Here is a 13962-nt window from a genome sequence, read left to right on the forward strand (position 1 = left end):
TTCATTTTCATGAATGTTTGTGTCAACCACAACAGATAACGTGCTGCTAGGTGGCGCTATGGAGTCCCAAAGCCACACTCTAGGCCAGAGCTCTGTCTCTGACTAGCAGAAGCAATTCCACATGTAGCTGCCAAATTACATCCAATTCATAACCTTTTTTCTGCCTATAACACCAACTTCCTGTTTCTTAATAAAACGCCATAATTCAAACCTTCGCCATTTCGATATACTTTTGAAATTCAAAAATCTGGTCGCAATTCCTCTCGGGCAACCCCTCAAGATCATTTTAGTGCTGATATGACATGATTTCGATAAACCGTCTAGGAGAAGTGTTTCAAAATACGTGATGTGCAAAAATCATAATCATAATCATAACTCATATTCTTGTAAGATTCACTGTGTAGTATCAATGTAAAAGTTGTTCAGATGAATACAATACATATGCCCACCAAATTTGGTCCATTTTCGTGCATGTATGTGTCAAACACAACAGAAACCGCGCTAGGTGGCGCTATAGAGTCCCTGAGCCACACCCATGGCCAGAGCTCTGTCTTTAAGTAGAAGCATCAATTCCACAGGTAGCTGCCAAATTTCAAGAGTTTTAGAGCATGCCAAGTTGGTGAAAAAGGGCAAAACATGTCCGGTAAGAGGAAAATACTATAATAAGAATAAATATAGCCGCAAGCGGCGATGGCGGGCCCGAGCACCTACGGCGCGGAGACCTGTGACATTTCGGAATCTAACAAAGCAACATGTGCGTGTTGGTGGGCATGTGCATGAGCAACACACATGCCTACCAAATTTGGTCAATTTTCCTGAATGTACGTGTCAACCACAACAGACAACACGCTAGGTGGCGCTATAGAGTCCCGAAGCCACACCTTAAGCCAGAGCTCTGTCTCTGACTAGCAGTAGTAATAACACACAAGCCCACCAAATTTGGTTCATTTTGGTGAATGTACGTGTCAACCACAACAGAAAATGCATTAGGTGGCGCTCTAGAGTCCCTAAGCCACACTCTAGGCCAGAGCTCTGTCTCTGACTAGCCATAGCAATAACACACAAGTCCACCAAATTTGGTTCATTTTCGTGAATGTTTGTGTCAACCACAACAGATAACGTGCTGCTAGGTGGCACTATAGAGTACCGAAGCCACACCTTAGGCCAGAGCTCTGTCTCTGACTAGTAGAAGCAATTCCACATGTAGCTGCCAAATTGCATCCAAATTATTACCTTTTTTCTGCCTATAACACAAACTTCCTGTTTCTTTTATAAGTCGCCATAATTCAAACCTTCGCCATTTCAATATACTTTTGAAATTCAAAAATCTGGTCGCAATTTCTCTTGGGCAACCCCTCAAGATCATTTTACTGCTGAAATGACATGATTTCGATAAACCGTCTAGGAGAAGTGTTTCAAAATACATGATGTGCAAAAATCATAATCATAACCATAACTCAAATTCTTCTAATATTTACTATAGAGTGTAAATGTAAAAGTTGTTTAGATTAATTGAACACACATGCCCACCAAATCTGGGCAGTTTTCGTGAATGCATGTGTCAACCACAACAGACAGCGCGATAGGTGGCGCTATAGAGTCCCTGAGCCACACCCTAGGCCAGAGCTCTGTCACTGAGTAGCCACAGTAACTCCACATGTAGCTGCCAAAATACAAGAGTTTTGGAGCATGCTAAGTTGGTGAAAAAAGGGCGCACGGGGTAAGAGGATGAAAGAATACGAATAATAATAATAATCTGAGCAAAAACAATAGGGCCTTGCACCTACGGTGCAGCCGCTGCTTCAGCGGCCGCACCTCGGTGCTCGGGCCCTAATAATAATAATAATCTGAGCAAAAACAATAGGGCCTTGCACCTACGGTGCAGCCACTTTCAGTGGCCGCACCTCGGTGCTCGGGCCCTAATAATAATAATCTGAGCAAAAACAATAGGGCCTTGCACCTACGGTGCAGCCACTTTCAGTGGCCGCACCTCGGTGCTCGGGCCCTAATAATCTGAGCAAAAACAATAGGGCCTTGCACCTACGGTGCAGCCACTTTCAGTGGCCGCACCTCGGTGCTCGGGCCCTAATAATCTGAGCAGAAGCAATAGGGCCTTGCACCTATGGTGCAGCCGCTGCTACAGCGGCCGCACCTCGGTGCTCGGGCCCTAATAATAATAATAATAATAATCTGAGCAAAAACAATAGGGCCTTGCACCTACGGTGCAGCCACTTTCAGTGGCCGCACCTCGGTGCTCGGGCCCTAATAATCTGAGCAAAAACAATAGGGCCTTGCACCTACGGTGCAGCCACTTTCAGTGGCCGCACCTCTGTGCTCGGGCCCTAATAATAATCTGAGCAAAAACAATAGGGCCTTGCACCTACGGTGCAGCCACTTTCAGTGGCCGCACCTCGGTGCTCGGGCCCTAATAATAATCTGAGCAAAAACAATAGGGCCTTGCACCTACGGTGCAGCCACTTTCAGTGGCCGCACCTCGGTGCTCGGGCCCTAAATATAGCCGCAAGCGGCGATGGCGGGCCCGAGCACCTGCGGTGCGGACCCGTGACATTTGCGGAATCTAACAAAGCAACACGTACTTGTTGGTGGGCATGTGCATGAGCAACACATCAATGCAATGCATCAAATGTTCACATGTATGTGCTTTTGAATGTCTAACATTTACACCCAGAGTTGCGAGTACTCCACAGGTGGTCCACACACACACACACACACACACACACACACACACACACACACTCACCCAGTGTTGCGAGGACTCCACATGCGGCCCACACACACAGGCAGGGTCCCACAGCTCCAGTTCCCACCAGCACGGCTTTCGGTGAGATGAAGATTCCAGAACCGATCATCGTCCCTACGATCAAACACACTCCGCTCACTAGACCTACCTGCACACACACAGACACACACACACACATACGTATACACATTGTGGCATCACAAGGGGACGTGTGGTAGAGGGGCGCTATATTCCTCTACAGAAGTGGCTATCAGACGACAAGATGGCCGCCGCCCGAACTACATGTCCCAGAATGCATCGCGCGGACAGGTGCAAATGCCTCAGTCCCTTGATTAAGGCAGGTGCTCAAGCATTAAGGGAACAAAGGGTGCAGCAGAGACAGAGAGCGAGGAAGCGTGTTTGTGAAGAGAGACTGAGATTCAAAAGCTAAGTTGTCAAGGCCTTAAGAAGGCACTTTTGTTTGCTGGCTTGTTAAGCTTTTTGAGTTTAAACTACTATTTTTCATTGAGCTGTTTTTGGAAAGACTGCTCGAAAATAAAAACCCTCTGCTGCTTGCAACCACGTTTTGCTGTTGTCTGCACTACACCCCGCCTGCTGCAAAGAAAAACCTCTCATGACCTCACATATGGTGGAGAATGCGGGCAGTAGGTGCATAGAGACGGATGATTAAAACCGAAGATATTGAAGACTTGGCGGAACTTTTTTCAGGACTTCACACAACGGACTCCCAAGCCCACATGGAGCAGCTACTGCAGATGATGGTGGAGGCCCAAAGGGCTCAGCAAGAAACCAATGCGGCCTTGCTGCAACAGCAAGTAAAGGCAAATCAACTCAAGGAACTGGAGCTTCGACAAACTAAGCCAAAACCCAAAGCAGGGAATTTCATTCCAAAGTTGGGAGTCACTGATGATGTGGAAGCTTACCTCCATGCATTCGAGACTACTGCTACTCGAGAGGGATGGCCGAAGGCACAATGGGCAGGGCTCTTAGCCCCATTTCTCTCAGGTGAGGCTCTTAAGGCATTTCAAGATGTGGAGGCTAGCATTGGCCAAGACTATGACAAGCTAAAGGAAGAGATTTTCAGCCGTCATGGCCTTACCAAGTTTAGCTTAGCACAGCGTTTCCATAATTGGAGTTATAAGGGGGGGGGGACTAGTGTTGCTTTCGTCAACGAAAATTATGACTAAATATCGTCGTCAACGAACTTTTTTCACGTGACTATAAGGAGACGAGACGCAACGTAAATGCTGGCCATGTGACGATGACTATAATTAAATTTATAAGGCAATATCGTTGACGAATAAAAATGAGACTAAATGTGGTTTACAAAATAAAAACCATGCTAACATCTCTCTTCATTTTCGAAGACCAGAAGGACAGGAATGTTATAACATTATTTTGTGTCGTTTAGTCGTGTTATTATTTTGCAGTATTTCTGTTTCCTGCGTCTCACTTCAGGGGCGCATCAGGTTGCATGGTCTGATTATCATACCAGAGGACCAGCGTTTCTCGCGTGGGCCTGTTGGTCATATCCGGTGCTTCTGTCACTCATCTGATCATATTTGATCATGTAGCAAAGGAGCGGTAGATGTAGGCCTATAGCCTATCGTTATCGCTAATAGAAGCTAAGAAATATAGGCTACGTTCAGTCCGTTAGATTGGCAACTCTCTCAGTTCAACTTTGCACTAGGCTACTCACCTCCGCATGTAGATCTAATTCAGATGAAAATGTTAACAGGCAACTGCAGATTTGATTAGTGTGTAGCCTAAGCTTCTGTCCAGCTGATGCTGGCGCTGTCATATAGCCTAGGCTACAATAATAACATTATTCCACCGATCAGCAACGAAGTTCTAATCATAGACACATTTTTAATGGAACCTTGGCTTAGTAGGCTATCTAATGTTGTGTGGGAATTGCAAGACAAGCATTGAAAACAATTCCTTACCAACCACACAAATGCGCGTGTGTCGTTTATTTAAACGGTAGAAAAACTGAATCAAAGACGGTGCTGTTCATCAACAAAATCAGCATGGAGTTAAAACGTAATTTAAAGTCCCACGCATTTAAAGGGGCAGCGACCACTCTCAAGGCATAGGCCTGTATGCGTTTTATAGGCTACAAAACACTGCATTAAGATGACAACTGTGTGTAACCACGCTTAGGCTACCTAGTTAATGGTGAAATAGCATCCACATTTACAGCATTCAATAACCTAAGGACAACTTGATCTTAAGTTAAGTTGTTCTCAGAAAAGGAACAGCAGGTCTACAGAATATTCCAAATAGTCCTTTCATGGTGACAGGGGGAGACCAAACTCTGTGTAACATACCTGATTCCACTGTCAATGTTCAGTGCCTATGTAACCTGTAATATTTGTAATTTTTTAATCCATGAAAATTAACCAAAATGTATCATTTCCTATTAAAGGGGTAGTTCAGAATTTTGGACATAGGACCTCTCCAGGTTAGCCAGTGTGATATTTATCAGTGGAGACCGTTATCTGCACATTTCATCCAGTCCTATAGTTTCAGAGTTCACTGGTGCTATAGTGCCTGCCACTAAAAACAGTCTTACCCAGTCTATGGAGGAACAACCCCTTAAAATAGAATTGCATTAATAAAAAGATGCTAAAATCCAATTTTATTTCATTAGTTTTCGTCAACTAAAACTAGACGAAAATAAGACTTAAATGCTCATACTTTTAGTCGACTAAAACTTGACTAGACTAAAAGAGTATGAACGTGACTAAAACTGATAAAAACTAAAATGACAGCTTGACACAAAGACTAGACTAAAACTAAAACCAAAACAGGCCGCCAAAAACAACACTAGGGGGGACACCCCGTGCTCAAATGCATGAATTAATTCGAGTGACCAAGAGGTGGCTAGACCCTGAAAAGAACAGCTCTGTAGCCATTGTGGAAACCCTTGTGATGGACCGTTACCTGAGAGCTCTGCCATATGAAGCAAAAAGGATAATCAGTCAGCAGAAACTAACAACAGCTATGCAGTTAGTAGAAGCGGTTGAGCAGTATCAGGCAGCCTCTGATATGCTCCGACTTCCCCGTAAAGAACCCTCAGCCTCCATCCCAGTTCGGCCCAGCTGGGTCCACCAAAAAGAGACCAAGCCCGATAGTTCTCCTTCTAGCTCACAGAGAAGAGGGTTTAGTCAACCTGTTCAGTCCAATAGATTCCCGAACCCTGAATCTCGACAGTGCTATCGCTGTGGTGAGTTGGGCCATATCTCGTGGCAGTGTGAAAAGTCAGATGAGCCGATGCCCACAGCGGGGTCTTCAAGCAACCCTCAAGTGCACTTTGCTGCCCTCTTTGGGGAGATGGGAGACCAGAGACCGACCTGCCCAGTAACAGTCAACCAATGTGATGTGGAAGCCTTGCTTGATTCGGGAAGTGCTCGGACCCTTGTCCAGGAGGCTGTGTTGGAGGCATCGCACTTTGCTCAAGGTGAATCGGTTCCTGTTGTTTGTGTCCATGGGGACACCCGTGAGTACCCAACTGCCGTGGTGAGACTGAAGACAACTAAGGGGTCATTCAATGTTGAAGTGGGTGTAGTCAAGACACTTCCTGTCCCTGTTTTGATTGGTCGAGACTGTCCAGCCTTCTCCATGCTGTGGGGGGAAGCCCAAAAGAAGTGCAACCGGGAACCTCGAAAACGTAAGTCTCAAGTTAGTCGAATGAGTAAAGTCTGGGTTAACCTCGCCAAGCCATGTTCTTCCCCACCCACTGTAGCTCAAGTTTTTGCAGTGGACTCTAGTGGCGGGGAGTCAGAACCCGGGGAGACTGCCGACTCAGAACCGCAGCCAGTGCCCAGTGAAAATGAGACTGTGGATGTTGGAGTGACACCACCCCTTAAAGGTCAGTTTGGAACAGCTCAAATACAAGATCCCACCCTGAGTAATGCCCTAAAAAATGTTCAGGTCTTAGAGGGAGCTTTGGTAGGCGCCAGGTCAACCCCTTCCTACCCACACTTTGCTGTTAAGAATGGTCTGTTGTATCAGGTAACTAAAAATAATGACAAAGTGGTCGAGCAACTCCTTGTTCCCAAACCTCACCGCCTCACAGTTCTGCAGTTAGCTCACACTCACTTATTAGGGGCTCACTTGGGGGTGGAGAAAACCAAGGAACGAATATTGCAGAGGTTCTTTTGGCCAGGAGTTCACAGGGAAGTAGAGAATTATTGTCGCAGTTGCCCAGAGTGCCAGGTCACAGCTCCAAAGCCGATGTACAGGAATCCCCTCATTCCCTTGCCCATTATAGAAACCCCTTTTGAGAGGGTGGGGCTGGATATTGTGGGCCCCCTCCCCAAGAGTGCTAGGGGCCATCAATACATCCTCGTTCTGGTGGACTACGCTACCAGGTTTCCAGAAGCCATCCCCCTAAGAAAAGCTAATGCTAAACAAATCGCTAAAGAATTATTCATTTTCAGCAGTAGAGTAGGGCTGCCAAAAGAAATTCTTACTGATCAAGGAAGTCCCTTTATGTCCAGAGTTACTCAGCAATTGTGTGCTCTGCTGCAAGTGAAACAAATCCGAACCTCAGTGTACCATCCACAAACTGATGGGTTAGTGGAAAGGTTCAATCAAACTCTCAAGGCAATGCTGAGAAAGGCCATTAGGGAAGATGGAAGAAACTGGGACCAGCTTCTCCCCTACCTCTTATTTGCAGTAAGAGAGGTCCCACAGTCCTCCACAGGCTTCTCACCCTTTGACTTGCTGTATTCTTACAAACCAAGGGGACTGCTAGACATTGCCAAAGAAACCTGGGAGGAGCAACCCTGTCCCCATAGAACCATGATTGAACATGTGGGGGCAATGCGTGAACGAATGAACACCGTATATCCAATTGTGAAAGAGCACATGGAAAAGGCACAACGGGATCAGAGTGCAGCCTATAACCGAGCAGCTCAACCTAGAGAATTCAAACCTGGGGACAGAGTTTTAGTGTTGGTACCCACGGTGGAATGCAAATTCTTGGCTACTTGGCAGGGACCGTTTGAGGTCGTTGAAAGAGTGGGCGAAGTCAATTACAGAGTGAGACAACCTGGAAAGCGGAAAGGTGAGCAAATATACCATGTTAACCTCTTAAAGAAATGGCATGATAGAGAGGCGCTGTTCACTGTTTGTTCCCCCAGGAAGACGAGTGAAGTTGCTCGAGATGCAGTGCAGTTTGGTCCTGATCTTTCCCCTCACCAACTACAGCAAGCACGGGAGCTGGTGGACAGCAACCAGGATGTTTTTTCATCCCTCCCAGGTTGCACACATCTAGTGGAACATGAAATACACACACAACCCGGAGAAGTGGTGAACCAAAGACCATATCGGGTACCGGAGGCACGCAAGAAGCTGATTGAGGAGGAGGTGAAGAAAATGCTGGAGTTGAAGGTAATTGAGGAGTCCAAAAGTGCTTGGTCCAGTCCTATAGTCCTGGCAGACAAACCTGACAACACTGTACGTTTCTGTAATGACTTTAGGAAAGTAAATGCTGTGTCTAAGTTCGATGCCTACCCCATGCCGCGGGTTGACGAGCTCATTGAGAGTCTTGGTAATGCCCGATTCATAACCACTCTGGATCTTACAAAAGGTTACTGGCAGGTTCCTGTGGCAGCGGACTCGAAGGAGAAGACAGCCTTTGCCACTCCAGGAGGCCTGTGGCAGTACAGGAGGATGCCATTTGGGTTATGTGGGGCCCCCGCCACTTTCCAGCGTTTAATGGACCAGGTATTAAAATCTCACAAAGAATATGCATCTGCCTATTTAGATGATGTGGTGATCCAGAGCCCGGACTGGGAAAGCCACTTGCCTCGGGTACAGATGGTCCTGGATTCCCTCCGACAAGCGGGCTTGACGGCGAACCCCAAGAAATGCAAGCTGGCATACAATGAAACGAACTACCTAGGGTATACCATCGGCCGGGGCCTGGTCAAACCTCAGGAGGCGAAGCTTGCTGCCATACAGGAGTGGCCAAAGCCTTTGACAAAGAGGCAGGTGAGATCATTTTTAGGCCTTGCAAACTACTACAGACGGTTCATCCCTAACTTTGCTATGATAGCCGCTCCTCTCACAGATCTGACGACAAAGAAACACTCCCGGATGGTGAAATGGACGCCGGCGGCGGACGACGCCTTTGAGAACCTGAAGAGGGCATTGTGCTCAAAACCGGTCCTCGTGGCCCCCGACTTTAGTAGGGAATTCGTGGTTCAGGTAGATGCCTCGGAGGTGGGTCTAGGTGCTGTCCTATCCCAGGTCCATGCAGGTGAGGAACACCCAGTTCTTTACTTGAGTCGGAAATTGTTGCCAAGAGAGAAGAACTATGCCACAGTTGAGAAAGAGTGCTTAGCAATAAAGTGGGCCCTGGCAACACTCAGATACTACTTATTGGGAAGAAGGTTTACTCTGGTTACAGATCATTCACCGTTACAATGGATGGCTAAAAACAAAGAGACGAACAGTAGGGTGACCAGGTGGTTTTTAGGGCTCCAACCTTTTAACTTCTCTGTTGTTTACAGACCAGGACGACGCCATGGGAATGCAGATGCCCTGTCCCGCCGTGATGCCTTTTGGTCCTCATTCGCCCTGCCGAGGACGTCAGGCCCGGGAGGAGGGATATGTGGCATCACAAGGGGACGTGTGGTAGAGGGGCGCTATATTCCTCTACAGAAGTGGCTATCAGACGACAAGATGGCCGCCGCCCGAACTACATGTCCCAGAATGCATCGCGCGGACAGGTGCAAATGCCTCAGTCCCTTGATTAAGGCAGGTGCTCAAGCATTAAGGGAACAAAGGGTGCAGCAGAGACAGAGAGCGAGGAAGCGTGTTTGTGAAGAGAGACTGAGATTCAAAAGCTAAGTTGTCAAGGCCTTAAGAAGGCACTTTTGTTTGCTGGCTTGTTAAGCTTTTTGAGTTTAAACTACTATTTTTCATTGAGCTGTTTTTGGAAAGACTGCTCGAAAATAAAAACCCTCTGCTGCTTGCAACCACGTTTTGCTGTTGTCTGCACTACACCCCGCCTGCTGCAAAGAAAAACCTCTCATGACCTCACAACATGTGTACATACATACTGTACACACAAAAAGACAGAGATAGATGTGTACGTAGGCAGACACACATAGAGACACACAGCTACATGTAACAGATGAAGATGCACATAACCAAGGTGTTCCCACCACTCGACAGCCATCTTGGTAACGGTTTCATTACACTACATGACATTAGGCTACATTAGGCTACATTACATGACATTAGGCTACTTAACATGACATTAGGCTACATTACATGGCATTAGGCTACACTACATGACATTAGGCTACACTACATGACATTAGGCTACATTAGGCTACACTACATGACATTAGGCTACATTACATGGCATTAGGCTACACTACATTACATTAGGCTACACTACATGACATTAGGCTACATTACATGGCATTAGGCTACACTACATTACATTAGGCTACACTACATGACATTAGGCTACATTACATGGCATTAGGCTACACTACATTACATTAGGCTACACTACATGACATTAGGCTACATTACATGATATTAGGCTACACTACATGACATTAGGCTACATTAGGCTACATTACATGACATCAGGCTACACTGCATGACATTAGGCTACATTGCATGACATTAGGCTACACTACATTACATTAGGCTACACTACATGACTTTAGGCTACACTACATGACATTAGGCTACATTACATGACATTAGGCTACACTACATGACATTAGGCTACACCTGGCTGACTCTTTTTAGCTGAAGTGACTTACAACATGGTAAACATGTTAAACTTTCTGAAGGTTTAGTAACCTACTCACACTAGGGCTTTTCATAACTACTGAGTTTTACTAGTTGTTCAGATTAGTCAACTAGATGCTAATTGGTACAGTGATTTGGATAATCGACTAGCTCAGTTCCTACCTCTCCCACACACACACCCAAATTCACTCAAATGAACACACACACACACACAAATTCATTCAAATGAACACACACACACACACACACACACACACACACACACACACACACACACACCTACCTCTTTCTGAAGCACGGTGGCTTTCTCTTCCTTCGGGGGGTGTGAGAGGGAGGCACTGCCATTCTGCACACTTGTCTTCTTTACACGCTTCTCATCCATCTCCCTGACCCGTTAGTCTCTTTACACACACACACACACACACACACACACAAACACACACATTTTGTTTATGTAAAGTACATTGAATGACCTCTCTCCATTGTGTAAGAAAAGGACTATAAAATAAATTTTACTCGACTTGACATACACATGCGCACACAAACACACACACACACACACACACACACACACACACACACACACACACACACACACACACACACACACACACACACATCACACACAGTTAGTATCTTTGTATAGTTCATCAAGATGGTGCGATAACAGATCTATGGTCTCTTGCTGGAATATAAAGTAAAGTCGTAAATGGCTTTATTACGTGCTGTTGATCACAGTGCATGACCTGGTTAAGTGTGGTGCATCTCTACACTTTCAGCTACAATCGGCCTCCAACACCCCCTCTAGATTATACAGGTCTATTTAAACTCCTATACATGTGAGCGTGAGCACTGTGTCTTTCCACACATACACTATACATCTTCACACATATTGTATATCTGCACACATATTATATCACAACACACAACCACAAGTAACATTTCTAGTTGCAATAAGCACACTCTTAACATCTCCCAGTATCTCTAAATGCATCATCCCCACTAATATCTCCTAACATCTGTAGATGCATCAACCACAGCCTAGATGAATCAACTTAACATCTGCACCTGCATCATATAACAAACTTCTGGAACCTCTGTAAGTGCTGGAACCCCTGTAACTTCTGTAAGTTCTGGAACCCCTGTACCTTCTGGAACCTCCGTAACTTCTGGAACCCAGTAACCTCTGTAACCCCTGTAAGTTCTGGACCCTCTGTAAACACATGTGACCCTTCCCTGCGCGTAGAGACAGGATCCCCAACATGGCGGCGTTACTCACCTGCAGTGGAGACACAGAACACACTGAAGCTGGAGGAGAGATCTGCGTAATGCTGCCTTTACGTCCAGACACAGCTGAGGAACTCCGTGTGTGTGTGTGTGTGTGTGTGTGTGTGGAGGGTGCAGAGCATGAAGAAAGTCCTTGGCATTCCTCTCACACTGCACTATTCTCCCCAGATGCACGCACACACACACACACGCAGAGGAATAGAGAGAGAAAGAACACTTTGGGCCAATAATTAATCTGATGTTGTGATGACCTGCTTGTAGAGGTCAAAGGGCTTTTGACAGGAGGAAAGATAAATCTAATCTAATCTAATCTAAAAGCTGATCACTGATTAACAATTAAAGATTCACTCTGAGGATCAACAAGCCCGTGGCCCGTACGTCCTCTAGGAATAATTCACTTTGTATCACACACATCAGAAAACTTGACAACCAAGACCACTTAAAAAGTCCTCACTGCCCTTAGACATGTCAAAACCAAACACTGCAATGGCAGTATAGGTTGCAAAATAACTTAGATAAAACAAAGGATAAATACAAACTAAATACAAATGAAATCGTATATCCCTTTCTCACCAGTGCAGCTCTGGGGCTGGTTCGGAGTCAGCCAGCTCTAAACTCCAAGCACGGTAAACAAAATCAGATACTTTAAGCTCACGTTAAGAACCAAACCAGATTTTGTACAAATCTACGCACTACAGAAAAATCGGAGGTTCATCAATCAAATATAATTTTATTAAAGTATAAAAAATATCTTAAGTATTTTTTTTTTTTAATTGAGCGAAAGTACTTTTACAATCTATAAAAAGTACTTTTACTTGAGAGTTCAACTGTATCAATGTATCCATTAATGGAGTAAAATCTGGACGTGCTGCTCTAATTGTTTTGGTTAGAATGTGTATTTATTGCAGTCGCTAGAAAAACTAGCATGATGTTAGCCAACATTAGCTCTTGATTAGCACGTACTGTTGTTATGGTTATGCTGCACTGCTTTTTTGCTGCCAGTGACTTTTTAAAATGTCATGAAAATCCAACTCCCAGCAGCTGATCGTGATTTTTTTCTGGACCAGCTCAAAGCAGGTGCTATTATAATAGGCCAAGCGCTAAGTTAACTCCTACAGTACAGTACGTTATGTAAAACAGGCTTAGCTTTCCTTCCTCTCTCCCACACTGAGCAGCAAACCTGCACACACAATAAAGACCAACGGCACTAGAGTGCCATTTCCCATTCCGCTTGGTAGCACACCTATGGATTAACGTAGGAATCCAGGATTCTTGTCATTAATTATTAGATGTGATGGCAGGTTTCTAACGTACAATTTGAAAGAGGAGTCTTGTCAAGTAGGCTGTTTGGCACATTAATGTAATCTGCAGTGGTAGCACTTCACATAATGTTAGCAGTGCAGTAGCGCTTCACATAATGTTAGCGGTGCAGTGTTAGCACTTCACATAATGTTGCCAGTGTAGCAGCCCAGGTTGTTCTGTCTGGGAACACAGTGCTGAACTCGATATAAGAAAATGCGTTCACAGCAGCTCACCAAAGCAAAACTGTCCTTCTTTAGAGCTGAAACGTGTACAATGTTATGTAGCATTTGAAGTGGCCTTGTAACGGCTAACAAGTGTTCCGTGTCTTATATTCGATCTGATAACGGAGAAGATGTTATTAGAAATGAATCAGTGAGGAAGGCCTGTTGCCGTGTGCGTGTGTAGTCGTCTTATCACGGTTCCCCCTCCTCTTGACTCACATGCAATTAGCTACAAGTGCTCTCACCTCTGGGGGGCGCCATTGAGATGGGCACTGTCATGAGTATCCATTCACCAATCCAGGCAGCACGCTGGCCAAGCCAGAGGGGGCAAAGGACTGACCACCCAGCAGCTGCCTGTCTACATTCTCTCTCTACTGCCATCTAGGGGCCATCAGATAGAATAGAAAAAAAATAGAAAATATACTTTTTTGATCCTGTGGGGGAAATTCGTTATAGGTAGATAGGTAGCACACCTTAGGAAGTGTTTGTGTTTGTTCATGTGAACAGATCCCAGCATCAGTGTGAGTCATACATGACCTCCATCAGCACTCAAGCAACCTGCACTCTCACTGCACACATGCCCAGTGCCCCCACAAAGGCTGC

At 45.5% G+C, this 13962-nt stretch overlaps 1 long non-coding RNA gene across 2 annotated transcripts in view; it reads right to left on the reverse strand.

Moving 5' to 3' along the window:
- Positions 1 to 2810: 2810 nt before the first annotated feature.
- Positions 2811 to 13962, reverse strand: part of LOC134069079 (uncharacterized) — a 27970-nt gene continuing 16818 nt past the window's right edge. The window contains exons 1-3 of one of the 2 annotated variants that reach the window (XR_009936765.1): positions 11829 to 11943; positions 10829 to 10950; positions 2811 to 2905 (exon numbers count right to left, since the gene is read on the reverse strand). This is a non-coding gene — a long non-coding RNA (uncharacterized LOC134069079). Of the gene's footprint in view, positions 2906 to 10828; positions 10951 to 11828; positions 11944 to 13962 lie in introns of those variants that run through there. The other variant, XR_009936764.1, reaches the window with a different exon arrangement.

The sequence above is a fragment of the Sardina pilchardus genome, chromosome 21 (genome assembly GCF_963854185.1).
Source record: "Sardina pilchardus chromosome 21, fSarPil1.1, whole genome shotgun sequence".
Lineage (NCBI taxonomy): Eukaryota > Metazoa > Chordata > Actinopteri > Clupeiformes > Clupeidae > Sardina > Sardina pilchardus.